This window comes from Narcine bancroftii, chromosome 14, assembly GCF_036971445.1.
Source record: "Narcine bancroftii isolate sNarBan1 chromosome 14, sNarBan1.hap1, whole genome shotgun sequence".
NCBI lineage: Eukaryota > Metazoa > Chordata > Chondrichthyes > Torpediniformes > Narcinidae > Narcine > Narcine bancroftii.
The window spans coordinates 59,746,917-59,764,815 of record NC_091482.1 but is presented as its reverse complement, the minus strand read 5'-3'; the positions used below and the strand labels follow the sequence as shown (position 1 = coordinate 59,764,815).

General features: G+C 41.1%; 1 protein-coding gene across 3 annotated transcripts in view; it reads right to left on the bottom strand.

The window, feature by feature from the left end:
- sema6d (semaphorin 6D) overlaps window positions 1–17,899 on the bottom strand; it is a 284,007-nt gene that overhangs the window by 202,744 nt on the left and 63,364 nt on the right. For all 3 annotated transcript variants that reach the window (XM_069910619.1, XM_069910620.1, XM_069910621.1), the window contains one exon: window positions 9,474–9,554. The gene's annotated coding sequence lies outside the window, so the exon portion shown is untranslated. The remainder of the gene's footprint in view (window positions 1–9,473; window positions 9,555–17,899) is intronic.

Genomic DNA, 17,899 nt, shown 5'->3' with positions numbered 1-17,899 from the left:
CCTGGAGCATATGCCGTGCCCCTGGTTATGCTCTTGTTGGCCCCTGCAGGGGCCTGGTGTTCTACCACAGCGCTAGGAGCAGGCTTGGTGTGGTCATGCCTGTGCCTCATAACCTGCTGGACCACCGAGCCCTCCGGGAATCGCTCGAGCCATAGCACATGCCTTCTGAGCAACCTTCCACGGGTCAGTAAAGCTCTCTTGGGCCATTAACAGCTGGACGTCGTCAGGCAGATGGTTGAGGAAAATTCGCTCAAAGAGTGGGCAGTTGGTGTGATCACCCATGAGTGCGGACATCTTGTCCATCAGCTCCACCAGGGACTTGTCCCCCAAGGCATTGAGGTGCAGCATCCGAGTGGCACACTGATGCCTGGATAGTCCGAGGGATCCGGTGAGCACTCGCTTGATGGTCCCATATTTGTCTTTGGCGGACGGGTGCTGAACGAGGTGCAGCACATGGTTGGCGGTGGCCTGGTCCACATGGTAGAATTTGGTTGTGTCGGACGAAATCTGGCGGAGGTGAAACTGAGCCTCCGTGTGGCCAAACCAGGTCTCTGGCTCCTGAACCCAGAAGACAGGCAGCTTGATGGCTATAGCACTGATCCCAGGTTCACTCATGTTGGGTTCAAAGACGTTTGAACCAGTCGGGGTCACCAATTGTAGTGGCAGCTACACTGCTACTGAAAGAACACACAACCAGACAGGTTGAGCTCAGTGAGCAGAACTTATACTCCCAGCCCAGACCTGGCTGAGAACTGCGCTGAGGGGCACCGACATCCCGTGGTCCCCCAGCGTGGGCTTCTGAGCCTGATGTTGAGAAGAAGGGGAAACCCCCGATGGCGCCATTTTGGCCGGCTGCCCCGCTGCGTGGATTACAAGCGGGGATGGTTCACCTGCCTAATGGCATGCTGCCACATAGCTACCTACTCTATCTACTTTCAGTTTTATGAACCTGCATCAGGACACTCCTCAGCCTAGTTTGCTCCAGTGAGAACAATCCCAGTCTATCTAATCTCTCCTTGCAACTAAAGTGGTTAATTCCACCCAATATTCTGGAAGATCTCTTCTGCACTCTTTCTTTCTAATGCTACCCATCCTTTCCATACTGTAGCAAACAAAACTACATACAGTATGAACAAACTAATAACTCATAACGCTGCATTATGTTATCTGAATCTTATCATCAATACTTGTGCTTACAAAAGGCAAGCAAGCTAAATTTCTTCTTCACTACCCTATCTATCTGGGGCAACATTTTCAGGTATCTATGAACTTGTACCCCAAGGCTCTCTGCACATCAGCACCTCTAAGATCCATGCCATTTACCATACATGTTCTGCCAGTATTAGATGACCCAAAATACATTCCCTCATGGCAGCGGTTAGCATAATGCTGCTACAGTGCCAGCGATTAGGACTGAGGTTCAAATCCTACTTTGTACATTCTCCTCGTGTCTGCGTGGGTTTTCCTCGGGGTCTCCGATTTCCTTGCACTGTTCAAAATGTACTGGGGGTTGTGGGTTAATAGGGCAGCTCGGGCAGTAGGTCTCAATATAAAATTTAAATTTACTTCATGCCTGAATGCTGCTGAGGTCTTGAACATGGAAATGGTCTGCTTTATTCTTGAGGATTCATGAATGGAATTGAACATTGTGTGAGCAGTGAACATTTCCACTTTTAATTTGAGGATCTCTGAAACATTTGAAATTGGCTGGCCCTTGGACCCTTTCCTGAGGAGCTTATAAAGTGATATCCTGGGGTCAGGATAATTGACCTGCAAATGATACAGCATTTTTGTTAGGTATCGTTCCATTTATTGCCGGTCACCTTCAATTTTACTAGGTTCACTGATGTCACATTCGATGTCATTTACCTCACCTCTGGAACTCAGTTTATTGGTTCATATTTAGGTCAAGAATATGAAGTGCAACCATCTAGTCTTGATGAAACCCAAACTGAGCATGTTATTGGTACACTGGTCAAATACACTGTCATGACACCTTCCGTTATTTTACTAATGACTGAAAGTAGGCAAGACCACTGCAACTAGTTGATTGGATTAGTCCTGCTTTTTTTTTGTGTTCAGGACTTGTTTAGCAGTCACTTATTTTATGACTTTGGTTGTTGACCCCCACCACCCCACATGCAAGTTTAAAATCTTCATATTTAATAGCCTTATTCCTTCCCATCTTTGTCAACCCTTCTAACTCTATCAATACGCCTTTCTAAAACCTCCTGCATTTTGTTGTGATGTCCAACTGTGTGAAAATTTAAGTTGTCCAGACAATGTGCTTGGGGATCCAAACCTTGAATCTGTACTCTATCACTTGCCCCTTTAAGATCCTTATCAAAACATTTTGACCATGCTCTTTTTAAATCATCACTTGGATATCAGATTATGAAAATCTAAACCATATTGGGCTGTTTCCATAGCTCAAATCTATGAAAAGGGAAGCAGTTTAGCAATGTGTGACAAATCCTGCAAACCTGGACTTCAATTATGCTTTGCCACCCTCCAAGAAAGAACTTGCATCGACTGGAAAAAAGTGCATTCCAAAGGATTTTTTTTTCCACTTCTGATAAAATCATTGCAGAAATCATCTCAGAGGCCACAAAATTTTGGGTCACTGAGTAAACAGTTAATAAATAATGGCTAAACAATACCAAGAATTGATGGTGCAAGTTTTAATTGAATTAATCATTTATTTGTAAATGAGCTTTTGTTAAATATTACAATCAATTGCTGCTCTTGATCAGACTGGAGGAGATAAGCTTGTAAACACTCGTGTTACTGCCTATTGAAAATAAAATTATAAGTAGGAATTCTCCAGTTTCTAAATAGGTTTTTGACAATTTGCTTTAATATTGCAGTAAAAATTTCAAGCTGGAAATTTCAAAGAGATGCAATTAAAAACTGTCCCATAAATGAGGAGGGGGGGGGGGAGGAGGAGGAGATGACCCAGAACTTGATCAAGGAAGTAGGTTTTTTGGGGAGTTTTGAATGAGGATAAATTTCTTCAGTGGTGAATCTGTGGAATTTGTTGCCGACTCATTGGGAAGATTTAAGCAGAGGTTAATTTGTTCTTGATTAGTTATAATATCAGAAGGTTTTGGGGAGGAGGCAGGAGAATGGGGTTGAAAGGAAAAAAAATTACATTGGTCATAATTCAAATGGCAGAGGAGACTAGTTGGTCTGAATGGCCAAATTTTGTTTCTACATTTTATGGAAATTAGGAGAAACAGTTGGGAAGCAAATTCTAGGGTTTACCCTGTAGGCAGCTGAAATCAAGGCTGTAATAGATAGGAAAGCAGATGGCACTAACTGCATTCCTAACTTGGCAGTTTCAGTGACAAGATTGCAAATGGTATTGCTTTACCAAGCTGTCGCCTTGAATGTTGAAGGCAGCTCCTCAATTCTGTCCAGCCTGGCATTTTGTTTGCCAGGAAGCAGAACAGTTTGCAGTTATGTCTGGCCATATTTTCTCATCAATAACACAGCACTGACTGGTACATCTACTAAGTGAGCTAACCAGGTGTTGGGGCAGGTGGTTGGTGGAAAGAGATCATAGTTAAAAATAAACAGGAAAAAAAAATTAGACATTTCAAGAGAAACATGGGGATCTAAATGAACATCACTCTGTTAACGTACATTTTTATTTTCTTGGAGAGATTATTATGAGCATTTTGATACCAAGTAGTAATGACATGGTTCCAATTGCTTGCAGCTATAAACCAAGCTTCAACCACTAAGAAAATGTTGGAAAACACTGCCTTTTATTTTAAGTAGAAGAACAGAGGGTCCCCTCCTCCTATCAAGACTGCATGATAAGCCCAACACATTCTGTAACATGTAACACACCTTTGATCATTTGATTTGCTGAATGTATGGTGCCTCCATCTTGTTTGGGACAAAGGGACTTTTTTCCTTTATTGGAACCGGTGCTCCACAGTTTTAAATTGATGTGTGAGTAAAGGGCACATTCCAGATTTTATTCAAGGTTATTTGTATACATTTTGGTTTGACCATGTAGAAATTACAACACTTTTTATACATAGCTCTCTCATTTCAGGCCACCATGATGTTTGGGACATTTGGCTTCACAGGTGTTTGTGAGTACTCAGGTATGTTTAATTGGTTCATCGGTGCAAGTAGAAGAGAACGAGGCTTGCTTCTAAGTCTGTCGATGCCATTTTTCAACACGAGGACCAGAGTTGTGGCAATGAAAGTTTAAAAGAAAAAGCCATTACGAGGTTGAAACCGAAGTATTAAAAACAGTAAGTGACATCTAAACCTTAGGATTACCAAAATCAACAGTTTGAAACATCATCAAGAAGAAAGAGCGTACTGGTGAGCTCAGTAATCGCAAAGGGACTGGTAGGCCAAGGAAGACCCTCCACTGCTGATAACTGAAGAATTCTCATCATAATGAAGAAAAATCCTCAAATGCCTGTCTGACAGATCAGAAACACTCTTCAGAAGGCAAGTGTGGATGGGTCAATGACTACTGTGTGCAGAAGAGCAGAAATACAGAGGCTAAACTGCAAGATGCAAACCACTAGTTAGCCATAGAAACAGGATGGCCAGATTAGCGTTTGCCAAGAAGTATTTAAAAGAGCCTGGAAAAGATCTTTGTAGACAGATGAGACCAAGGTTTATCTGTACCAGAATGATGGCAAGAGCAAAGAGTGGAGGTGTAAAAGAACTGCCCAAGATCCAAAGCATATCACCTCATCTGAAGAACATGGTGGTGGGGGTGTTATGGCCTGGGCATGTATGGCTGCTCACTTATCTTCATTGATGATGTAATAATTGCTGATGGCAGTCGCAAAATGAATTCTGAGGTGAAAAGAAACATCTCATCTGCTCAAGCTCAATCAAGTGCAATAAATCTGAAATGCCTCCAAACACATTGGACACCACTTTGTCCTATAGAAAGAGGATGATCCCAAAAATAATCGCTAAAGCAACAAAGGAGTTTTTCAAAGCTAAAAACTGGAGAATTCTTGAATAGCCAAGCCAGTCACCCAATCTAAATTCAACTGAGCGCGTCTTCCATACGCCAAGGAGAAAACTTAAGGGAACAAGCTCCTGAAACAAACAAGATGGCTATAGTAGAAACCTGGCAGAGCATCACCCAAGAAGATACTCAGCACCTGGTGATGTCTATGAATCACAGACTTCAAGCAGTCATTGCATGCAAGGGATATGCAACAAATTATGACACAAGACTACTTTAATATGCATACCATTGTTATGTCCCCTATATATTATGGTGCCCTGAAATGAGGGGACCATGAGTAAAAAGTGCTGTAATTTCTACATGATCAAATCAAAATGTATACAAATACCCTTTAATAAAATCTTGAATATGCACTTTAAAACTGTGGAGCACAGGAGCAAAAAAAATGAAAAAAAAATGTCTTTGTTCCAAACAAAGCACTGTAGATGTAGCCCCTTCTGTTATGGTCAAGTGTGCTATTAAGAAAATATTCTGGATACGGAGTTGAATTATTTTCCTGGGTTTATAGATCCAAACCCAGCAACTCAGTTGGCTGTGTCTGCAGGTGAATACCAGCACATTGATTTTTTTTTTAAAAAAAGGATATAAAATCACTTTTGTTTTAAATGGGTTGATTGGATTGATTGCAATCATATGAACACTTTCACCCTTTCAGACCACAGTGACAATTTTAATCATTTAAGTAGGTAGTAGTTTAGGAGCAGGTGCAAAATTACCTCCTCAAAATCAGAAAAGCACGACTTGCAACATGTCTAGTCTCTGATGGATGCCTGCTAAGCCAGATGCTGAACTCTGCAATTCAATAAAGTGCACTTCCACCAAAAAGAAGTGGATTGATAATAATTTTACTGGCATCTCCAAGAGTCAGCACAGTTCAAATCTCCTCCCTTTTAAAATGCCGCACATATGACATGTATTCTGTTCCAACAGAGATTCCTTTAGATGGAGTTTGATCCAATCACGCATTGGCAAAGTCTCACAAACGTTATCCTGCTCTGTTCTAATTCATAGTCTCTTAGCAAGTAAATCTGAACAAAATCAGTGCTGATTATGAGGGATCATGTGCTGAACCATTTGTTACCTCCATTAACTCCTCATCTACAGGAGGGGCCACCTCAAAGCAGTAGCCAAAATCACAAAAGGTTCCCCCCATTACCCCAGTCACGCTCTCTTCCTGCTGCAATGCTCAGGAAGAAAGTACAGAAACTTGAAATCTGGCACATCTCCCTTCAACAATAGAATCTTGAACCTCCTTGTACTAGGGTGGGATCGAGGTTCAAATCCCAGTGTCTCTGTCTGCGTCAGTTTTCCTGGGTGCTCTGGTTTCCTCCCATTCTTCCAAACGTTGTAAGTCAATTGGGTGTAAATGGGCGGCATATAACACTATTGCACTTTTGACATAGCATATTTTTTGCCCTGCTGGCTAATGTAATATTTTATTTCTCTCTTCCATTTACATGTGGTTTTTTTTCTTCACTGTTAATCAAACTTGAATTGATATTTACTGGAATTTTGATGTATTTGAAGTAGCCAAGACTTAATTGCATCTGTACATGGCACTGATGTATTTGACAAAAAACTCTTCATTCATTCCCTGATGGCTAGTCAGGGACCACCATGCTGGTGTAGACATTCTCACAAAGCATCAATGTAGTTGAATTTTGATGGACTGGACACTTGTGTGCTGACCTCAAAGACTTTGATTCTGCCGACAGTATAAAATGATGGATCAATAAGCACTTTGCTCTCTGCAATGTTGACTGGCCCACTTGTTTCATTGGACTGAAGCAACTCTGATCATAAATTAAGATAATCACAAATTACCTCTGCCTCAACCAAAGCAGAATCAGTACAATGTTTCCATTTTCAATCACACATCCTCAGGTATATTTGCACTGATCAAATAGCATGATAGATCCCGTTAAATACAGTAGATTGTGCTTTCATTCTCTCCCCTGCTATAATTAACTACTGCCAATGGAATATCTATTCCAAAATATTTAATTGTGATAACCAATTTAATTGAGCATCCTTGCTCAAGGTGCACAGATCACCAGGCTAAATAAACTACAGGTATATATTTTATTCCCTGGTTGTGAAGTAGAGCAAAGGATTTAGTGCAATAATCTGCAAATCTCTTGGAAAACATGTAGTGCATATTGAGCAAAGCAGTTTATCACAAAGAAAAGTGAAAGGCAAATTGATGCACCATCAATAACTCCAAAAGACTGGAAGTTATGTAAAACTGATATTCACGTCCATGCTGGTCGACTGTCAATGCCAATGGGCATGCCCAGACAGATAAATATACAAACAGTGGTTTACCACACAAATCAAAGATGAGATTCACTGATTTGTTTCTCTTTCCATTGGTTCTACCGACACCTGCTGAGTATTTCCAACATCCGTTTTCAGGATCTGCAATAACTTGAAGCTGATTATGGAACAAAAACCAAGGAGTTGTGATGGTGTTCTGATTTGATACATAACGCAAGAGGAAAAGAAAATCCCTCGGCCAATAGTGATGAGTTGACCAATGAACACGGGTGTCTTAATCAATATCCAACTTGACCCATTTCCAGTAAGACAGAATCAGAACTCATTAGGTGTTTTGTGCCAGCAAGGGCATTGATTGCAATCACCTGTTTTTAAACAATACCATAGTTTTCCAAAATCTTCTCATTATTTAATTTTATTTACCTCCCTCATCAAATTGCCTCCAGAATATTATAGAGCAATAATAATTTATGCAGTTCTCCATGCAAGAATCTGAACAGGCAAAGTCTGACAAGCTCATTTGCTGAGGGGAAGGACCACTTGAGCAGCCATTTTCAATGAGGGACCCTGGGGACAACAGCAAATTTGAGTAAAACCCTGGCTTTCTTTTCAACTTACGCAACATGAATATTTTTAATGTTTTGTATGTAGTCAGTAGGAGAGAAAGTACAGAAGAAATGAAAATCTGACTGCTTCACCAGGAAGGGGGCCACATAAACTTTGAACAGAGTCCTCAGAATGGGGGAGTGCAAAAAAAAGGTTGAGAATGGCTGGTCTAGAGACCTGTTACCAGTATTCCAAAGGGATGGGCTACAGAAACTTATGGGACAGAAATCTTAATGTAAGCTTCTCAGAACTGGTTTTACTTCTTCTTGACAAACAGTCCATCCTGGAGTTATAAATGCCAAATTAAGGACTCGCCCACATTCAAATGAGCTCCCATTAGATTCAATTGTCTGACATTCATGCATACATTTGTTTCTTGAACAAACCAGAGAATATGGGTTAAGGGGAGACATTTAGGAAGAATACTAAGGAGAATTTCTTCAGAGAGTGGTGGGAGCATGGATTGAGCTGCCAATTGAAGTGGTGAATGTGGGCTTATCATTTAAGAAAAATGTGGACGGGGTATGGACTGGGTGCAGGTCAGTAGGATGCGGAATAATAGTTCAGCATGAACTAGAAGGGTCAAAGGGGCCGCTTTGAGTGCTGTAAAGTTTGATGAATAGTAGAACAGTCTCTCTATATTTAGTGATTGTTCTTTCTTATTAGACTTCTGTCCATTTATACCATTCAATACAATACTGTGGAGGTACATGGTGAGAAAGAATTGCTGGAAGAACGCCACTGGTCTGAATTCCTCTGGCAATTCTTTGCTCAAGATTATACCTTCTGAAGTCTGAGTTTCTCTGTGAAGATTTGGTCATCATATCGAGTGGCTTCTGTCTACTTTATGACAGAGACATAATTGCCTTATTGACGTCTAAAAATGGAATCCATTCATTAGCTAACAATGCCTGTACGAGGTCAGTGGATTGACTGAATTTGTCATGAACTGGAAACTGAAGTTGTGACTTGTGCAGTTGATAAAAGTTTAATGCAACACCTATCGTGCTTTTCTCCAAGCACCAAGAATGCAGTATAGATGCCACAAGACTCACCCCACCAGGTTCAGGAACAGTTGCTCCCCCTCCATCATCAGACTCCTCAACAACAAACTCCATCAGGGACTCATAAGGACTTTTGCTTTGCATATTATTTCAGTTTGTTTACATTTCTTTCTTTTGTATACATTTTTTCTGGAGTAGTTTTAGCCCTAACGATAAGTAGAAATTCTGCCTGGCACACAGGAAAAAGAAGAATCTCAGGGTTGTATATGACGTCATGTATGTACTGGGACAATAAACCTGAACTTTGACTAATCCTTTCACAAGGTGGTTATGCCCACACAAGTATACATTGTTCTAATTTCTGCGAAGCAGGCAAAATTACTCAACGAGATTGAATTGGTTGTGGCGTGTCAAAGAAACCAATGAATCATTTAGCAGACACACCTGTCAGTCGTGATGACCTCAGTGCCCCATGATCCCAATCTTTCAAATGTAAACTTTACTGAAAAGCTTTGAACATAATATTCAAGACCAAATCTGCTGTTATTAAAGTCTGTCACATATCTTACCAGTGGAAATAGGCCTGAAGAAGCTGTCTCTAATGCTCACAAGACTCAAGTTCATACAAGTTCAAACGGCAATGCTCCAGTCTGAAATGAAAACAAAAGTGCACGATTTAACACATCTTCCTACTGGTCACATTAAAATGTCTTTGATGGTACAATGCCTGCATCCAAAGTCAAACAAGTCTGATTATATTTTTGTCAAAAATATTCAAAATACACCACTCACTTTTTAAAATCATACTCACAGAAAATACAATGCAATTCACGCAAGGTAAACATTCAGAACAGTTTCTCAACAGCACCCACACAAGGGCACATCATTAATGCTTCTGTTTAATAATTAGACAACTCCCATGTTGTGGCAGAATTTATCACGCAAGCATCAAATTGGCAAGCATGCTCATTTAGTTCTCAGGAAAGATCCCTTCTCATACTATTATTCCCTAATTTCACAATATTAAAAATATTATTTGGGTGGTTCAGCTTCGAAGTACAGTGCAATGCTGTTATTTTTCAAAAGAATTTACCGAAGATGGGTGGGGTGAGGAGTGGGAATTAACAGACAATAACATTGAATGATTTTAAGTTGTTTTACAGAATTTCAGCCACACATGCAAAACATACAACGTTCAACTGAATTTGGCCTTCAGAGAGGCTCGTTGAATAACAGTTCACAAACCTGATGAAGAAGATAGGATTAGAAATGAAATTGTTACATTGGTATTGTGAGGATATCAGTCTTCACTACAAAGGTTTTGTAACTAAGAAACAAATCCCATTTGAAGAATCTATAATGTATTAATACCACGTTACATCTTATAGGGCAGAATAATGCTCCAGTTAATGGTGAAGTAGACATTACATCTCTATTAAGTTGTACATTTTATTCTAAACTGGAAATACCAGTTGAAAATATTTTGTTGTACACAATCAGATAGCTCGCAAATAAACATTATCCAAGGGAAATGAGTTATTATGATGTTTTTGCTCACAATTGCCTTTTCCACAACTTCAATTTACTCTTTATATTATTTGAGGTAAAAGCACAATGCTGGAGAAACTCCGAGTACTTAAGATGGCAAAGATAAAGATACATAGCCAATGTTTCCGTCCTCAGCCCTTCTAGGTGTGAGCAAAATGGCAGCCACCTGAATAAAGTGGTGATGGGGGTGGGGGAGGGGGTGCAGGCAGCAAAATGTGGATCGGGAGAGAGGGCACAAGAGAAAAGAGCTGGGGAGGGAGAGTGAATGGAGGCAGAAGAGGGCAGAGATCTGAAGGAAAGGAGATAGAGGGACAGAGAAGAGAGAGAACATGTCCAGCAGAAACTGGAGAAGTTGATGTTAATGCCACCCAGTTGGAGAGTGCCCATATGGAATATTAGGTGTCGCTCCTCCATTTTAATAGTGGCCTGGTTTGGCAGTGGATGAGGCCAAGGGCAGACATGTCAGCTTGGGAGTTGGGCACAGAATCAAAGTGGTTGGCCATTGATGTAGACAGAGCATATAATGTTCAATTGAATTTAGCCTTCATAAAGGCTCGTTAAATAATAGTTCAAAAACCTCAATGAAGCAATCTTCTGGCCTGTGTCCAGTTTCTTTGATGTAGAGAAGGCCACCACGGGAGCACCGGATGCAGTAGATTCACAAGTGAAGCATTGTGGGTGACAGAAATTGGGGAGGATAATATGTTGGACATGGAGGCTGTTGAGGTGGTAGGTGAGGTTCTTTTTGCCTCTGGAGTAGAAGGGACCAGAGCAGATGTGCAAGAAATGAAGGAGATGCTGGTAAGGGCTGAACTGATGGTGGTGGAGGGGAAGCCACTTTTTTTTTATATAAAAGGAGGGTGTCTCTGATGGTCTGGAATGGAAGACCTCCGCTTGGGAACAGATACAATGGAGACAGCGGAATTGAGAGTAAAGAATAGAGTCCTTACAGGGGACTGGGTGTGAAGAAGTGTAGTTGAGGTAATTGTAGGAGTTGGTAGGTTTGTAATAAGTGTCTACAGAAAATTTGTCTCCTGAGGTGGAGACAGAGAGGTTAAGATAGGGGTGAATGTTGCCGGAGATGGACTAAGTAAATTTGAGGTTGGAGTGAAAGTTTGCAACAAAATGAATGCATTTAACAAGCTCATCATGGGTACATGAAGCAGCAGAGGAAGAGTTGAGGAGCCTTGCCTTTGTAGGCTTGTTAGTATAGTTTGCTCCATAAAGCCAATAAAAAGGTAGGCATAGCTGGGACCCATGAGGGTATTTGCTTGTTCAGAATAATGTCATACCACTACACAGCTGCAGGGACGAGTTCATCCTTTCAATTGTTCATGCATAAGTAAACAGTCTCTCATTTATTCTACACAATTTCAACAAACAATGAAGTGAATAATCTTTCTAATCAGAGCCTGGCATTTCGATCCCAACTGGAATCCCTAAATCACAATTGAATGTATTCACCTCTTTACCTTGCTGTTAACTACATGGCCATCATTTTGAATCTTGTCTCTGAACAGCAACAAACACTTCATATGGCGCCTTAGTATCCAATATAAATGCTGCAGGATCTTCTATGCTTTAATCACTACTAAGCACCAGACAGTATTGACCCAATCTATTCATCCTTGTTTGTAAGACAATCCATTCACCACATGAATTAAGTGAATCTTCTCTATGCTACTTCAGAGGCAAATACATCTTTGTTAAGTGGCAGGCTAGCATCCTTCCATTTAAATGGCATAATTTCAATCTCTGACAAAGACAGATCATGTATAATCATTCTAATGAAAGAAAACAGGAATTTGGCATTTTGATCCCAATCCCCAAATTTCAATTGAATGCATGCATCACCTTATCTTGCACTTACTTAACTACAATGCCAATACTTTGAGACCTTTGTCTCTGCACTGCAAAAATGCATCATATGATGACTTGAAGTCCCCATTCCCGTCAATTTATATGTGCAGTGGTTTTTTGACACCAACACACTCTGCTCTGATGCATTTTGCCCATCAATGAGACAAGTGATTTTAAGCCTCTATAGCCACAAACCTCATATAGGCCAATCCAATAAAAAGGACCAAATGCCATGATTTATTCATGGCGTGTTCACGGTGTACAATAAATCCAACCTACTGGTTGTTAATCCTCAATGCCCAGTATTGCAAACATTTTACCAAGCAACATGCATTTAAGCTTCTGGCTAATATTTTGATAAAGGATTTACAGGCATATAAAGAATGCATTAAATATTTAAGAACATTACTCGCAATAAACATTTCCTGACATTGTTCCAACAATGCTCAACACGAGTTCAAAGAACATCACCTTCCATCAAATGCTAAGTTTTAATGTGATCATTAACTGTACAATTTTCAGATATTCTGTTTGTTTTCTCCATCCACCTCCTCTCAACATCTCAAAGCACCCTTGTCTTTTCATCTTCCCTGTTCTGATGAAGGGTCCTTGACCCAAAATGTCAACGTCCAGAAGTGTCAATCGTTTCAGTTGAAAGTCAAGCATTTTATGACAGTGCATCTCAGTTGCAATAATCATTGCTGCACCACCACCAAGTATCACTGATCATCACTCTCTGGTTCATACTGGAGGGATCAAAACAAATTTACATTCTACTGGATGAACTCTCCTCAACAAACCAGAACAAAAGCAGAAAGCACTTGAAGCACTCGGTGAGCATGAGAATATCTGGGGCAAGAGTTAACCATCAACTGTTTCTCTTTGTGCAGATGCTGCCAGACCTACTGAGTATACCTAACATATTCTGTGAGATTTCCAGCATCTGGAGAGTTTTATTTTCATTTGACTACAAACAGTAGGTAGCTCTGTGGGTACTAGCAGACCTTCATAATTCTACATAAGTGAACATGTTTTGTGCAAGAGATTGTACAGTGACAGTAAATCGGCTCAACAATGCAAGATCACCAATTGTTGAGACTAGATCAGTTTCATTTCAAATTCTTACTGGAAGATAAAAACAATATGGTCAACCAGAATGACCAACTTCAACACAGATGGGGTCAAAGATCTAGATAAACTAACAATTAAAAAATTCTTATTATTAAGTAAGAGATAAATTTAGATAAAAAAAAAAGACATTTAAATAACCAAAATAAGCTTGATCACAGAAGACAACTGGACATACCAATGCCAGAAAAATTAATGACATTCATAAGGATTATTTTATATAATTTAAGAAATAAATACTATATATTTTGGAAGATATGGAGGCCATATTTACAAAGGATGATTGTAAATATTTAAATGAAGCTCTGATATTCCCTTTCTCCTTAAGGACTCAGTATATTAAAAGAAACTAAAGTAATGGACACTCCTGTTGAGGATCTCTTGTCCCCTTCATTTTCCTTTTTCTTTCTTTTCCTTTTGTAGGGGGATGGGGGTTTTATAGCATGTATTTGATTTGTATTTATTATAAATTATGTGAATTTTTTCATGGTTTTAAATTTATAAATATTTTAAAAAAAATGTCAGGTCAGGTCTGACTACTTAAGGGCTTTCATACTTTCTTGCTGAGATTTTGTAGTCACACTCTCATCCTGTCTGGTATTCCCTTCATGGAGCCTCTACAATGCATAATTTTGATGTGTCTTGTTTTCAGGTCATTTGCTGTAATCTGGGCAAAAGTGTTTCAGACCCCTTCAGGCCCCTTTCCCAATCCCTTTTCCATTTGTTACAGTATTGATGCTGCTTCCTGCGCATGCGCAACATTTTGTTCCCAATTCCACTCGAATCTCACGTTGCCATATCTGACTTTTTGACATTTCTATCTTCTCTACCTTGTTACTCTGCACCCCATTAGGATTATTCAATTTACATGTTTCATCTCCGTTGTACTTATTCTGCCTTTGATTTTACAAATGCCTTTCCGTCACCCATTTTGCTTACCAAGGCCTTCCCTCCGTCATAGTTGACCGTGCTCTCAATCATGTTGCCTTCTTGTAGCCAGCTCAAAAGTGTAGAAAACAGATCAGACTTGGTTATCCTACTCTTCCACTCCAGCAGCCTAATTCAATGGATCACCCTCCAATAATTTACACCATCTCCAATGGTATTCCATTAGAGATATCCTCCCTCCTTTCTACATTCCAAAGGGACCATTTCCTCCATGGTATCTTCTTTGGTCAGCATTAACACTCCATTTTGTAATGCAAATACCCTTTCTTTAACATCATCCGGTTTCCCCATGTTGTGAGTGAGGAAACAGGTTTGGTAGGTCTCAAAAGCAAGGATTCTGAACAGTTTTGATGGGGAAGGATTTTATTTACAGAAGGCAAGTGTGGGAAATGGTAACTGATACAACACACACACTTTACAGCAGCCATGGGAAAGAAATAGTGGACAATTAATAGCAAATGTGGGGAAAATAGCGTGAGAACAAAATACACACAAACACAATGAACTGGTACATAGTATGATCAAGAAAAAAAAAAATCACTATGGTGCCTCACCACCCCTTGATTCAGTGCAGGCACAGCTCTGTGCTACAAGGGACACTAATTAAATGCTCCCAACCATTTTAACAGTGCACACCTTACCAACAGTTTCCCAGCACTCTCCACATTTCTAGGCCTGGAGTGAAGCAGGGTGGTCCCAAGCTGGCAAAGAGGGAGAACAAGGAGCACATGGTACCTTTATAATCCAGTCCAGATCACTTACAGGGAGCCAATGGCTCGGTGCCAGGAGGGTTAATCCCATTACAACAGCCAATGGCCCAAGGTCAAGTACAGGCAGGCTGGAGAGTCCAGGCTAGGTAATTTATATGGGTACAAAGGCAATGTATGCACTAATAGGTGGGGTGGAACCAAACCTTGATTAGCAGCTGGTGTGTCCTCCAACTAGGTTGGGGGGGGGGGGGGGGGGGAGTGCTGTCACATGACGGCCACAACCCTTCCCAATACAACCCGGCAGCTCTTACAAGCAATGAAGCAATTTGCTTGTGTCGTTTTTCCATTTAGTGTGTGGTGCTCATGATGTAGTTGACTGGACATTGAAGAAACCAAATGCAGATCAGGTGACAGTTTGTGACCACTATTCAGTCAACAGGAGTGACCAAGCTTCCAGCCTCCTGTCATTTTAATTCTCCATTCCCATGCTCATTCTGACCCCTCGGTTTTCAGCCTGACATTGTTCCAACAATGCTCAACACGAGTTCAAAGAACATCACCTTCCATCTGGGTAGATTGCAGCCTTCAGAATTAATAATTACATGTAACTGTGTTTCCCTCTCCCCCTTACAAATCTCCATAAATGTGACTATCTTTTTTATTCCAATTTTCTCTTCGCACCTTCAAATGCTAAGTTTTAAAGTGATCATTAGCAGTACAATTTTCAGATATTCTGTTTGTTTTCTCCATCCACCTCCTCTCGACATCTCAAAGCACCCTTGTCTTTTCATCTTCCCTGTTCTGATGAAGGGTCCTTGACCCAAAATGTCAAGTGTATTTCTTTGATGACAGAGTGCTTCTGGCATTCTCTGCTTTTGTTTTTGGTCACATTATTGGACTGGCATCACTCTTGAAAATTTTTGAGCTTTTGAACTGCCTCCACATTAAAAACAGTTCTCTTTTAAAATGTCCAACTATTCAGTTATTCTGCACATAAAAAAGGGCTTGCAGACGTGAGATACCCTTGGCACCTTCCCCTGTGACCACAAGAAAGTGCTACAATTGCTCCCACGCCTCCTCCCTCACCACCATTCGGGACACCACATAATCCATCCACAAGAAGCAAAACTTCACTTGTGAATCTGCAAGGGTCATCGACTGCATCTGGTGCTCCCATTGTGGGTTTCTCTACTTTGGAGAGATGACGCAGACTGGGAGATTGCTTCGATGAGCGCCTTCGCTTTGTTGACATCAGTGACGGGGATCTCCCAGTGGCCAACCGTTTCAATTCTGCGCCAACACATCTTCCATTGACCTCATGTATTCCCAAACCAAGGCCACGTAGATTGGAGGAGCAACACCTAATATTGCGTCTGAGCACACTCCAACCAGATGGCATTTACATTGACCACTCCCTGCTCTTCCCTATACCTTTATCTCATTTCCTCAAACTCTTTACCCCCCCCCCCCCACTTCCCTCTCCATTCAGTCATATCCACATATGACCTCTTTCCTGGGCCTGTTCTCCATCCCCTGCCCCTCCCCCATTATATTTAGGTGCCTGTCCCCATTTTGTTCATACCTTGATGAAGGGCTCAAGCCCAAAATGTTGACTATTTATCTTTATCTTTGCTAATATAAAATATGCTGTTTGACCTGTTGAGTTTCTCCAGCAGCAGTCTCACCCTCTACAATAAAACAATCTTTCCCAGATTTGGATGTAATTAAATCACCGCAACTGCCAAATTGGAGTCTTTCCCCTTTCGAATTTTCCATCCAATACAACTCCAATGATGCATCTCTTGCATTTTGTTCAAGCAGATCAGTTATCTGCCTGACACAGAGAACCTTCAAATATTTCCAGCATTCTTTGGCTTGGCTTCGCGGACGAAGATTTATGGAGGGGGTAAAAAGTCCACGTCAGCTGCAGGCTCGTTTGTGGCTGACAAGTCCGATGCGGGACAGGCAGACACGATTGCAGCGGTTGCAAGGGAAAATTGGTTGGTTGGGGTTGGGTTTTTCCTCCTTTGCCTTTTGTCAGTGAGGTGGGCTCTGCGGTCTTCTTCAAAGGAGGTTGCTGCCCGCTGAACTGTGATGCGCCAAGATGCACGGATTGAGGCGATATCAGCCCACTGGCGGTGATCAATGTGGCAGGCACCAAGAGATTTCTTTAGGCAGTCCTTGTACCTCTTCTTTGGTGCACCTCTGTCTCGGTGGCCAGTGGAGAGCTCGCCATAGAACACGATCTTGAGAAGGCGATGGTCCTCCATTCTGGAGACGTGACCCACCCAGCGCAGCTGGATCTTCAGCAGCGTGGACTCGATGCATTAGGACAGCACAATTAGTGTAGCAGTTAGTGTCACAATGCCAGTGACCGAGGTTTGAAGCAGCGCTGTCTGTAAGGAGTTTAAGTTTACCTTTGCTACATAAAGGAAACTGTTTGACCAGCTGAGTTTCTCCAGCATTTTTTGTTTTTACTTCAACCATGATGTCTACAGATTTTCATGATTTACTACAGTTTGTACGTTCTCCCCTTAATCTGTGGGTTTCCTCCAGGTGCTCCGGTTTCCTCTCACCCTTCAAAATGTACAGGGGTTGCAGGTCAATAGGGTCACTTTGATTCATGGGCCAGAAGGGCCTGTAACTGTGCTGTATGTCTATATTTAAGATCACTCCCTAAATGATACTTGGGCATGGTACAACTTCAGTACGAATGGTCTGTTTTTCCACTCAAAATCCAACTCTCTGGCCTGCTTTTTACTTAACAGGTGTGCTTTCAGTTTCAGGTGCCACACAAACCC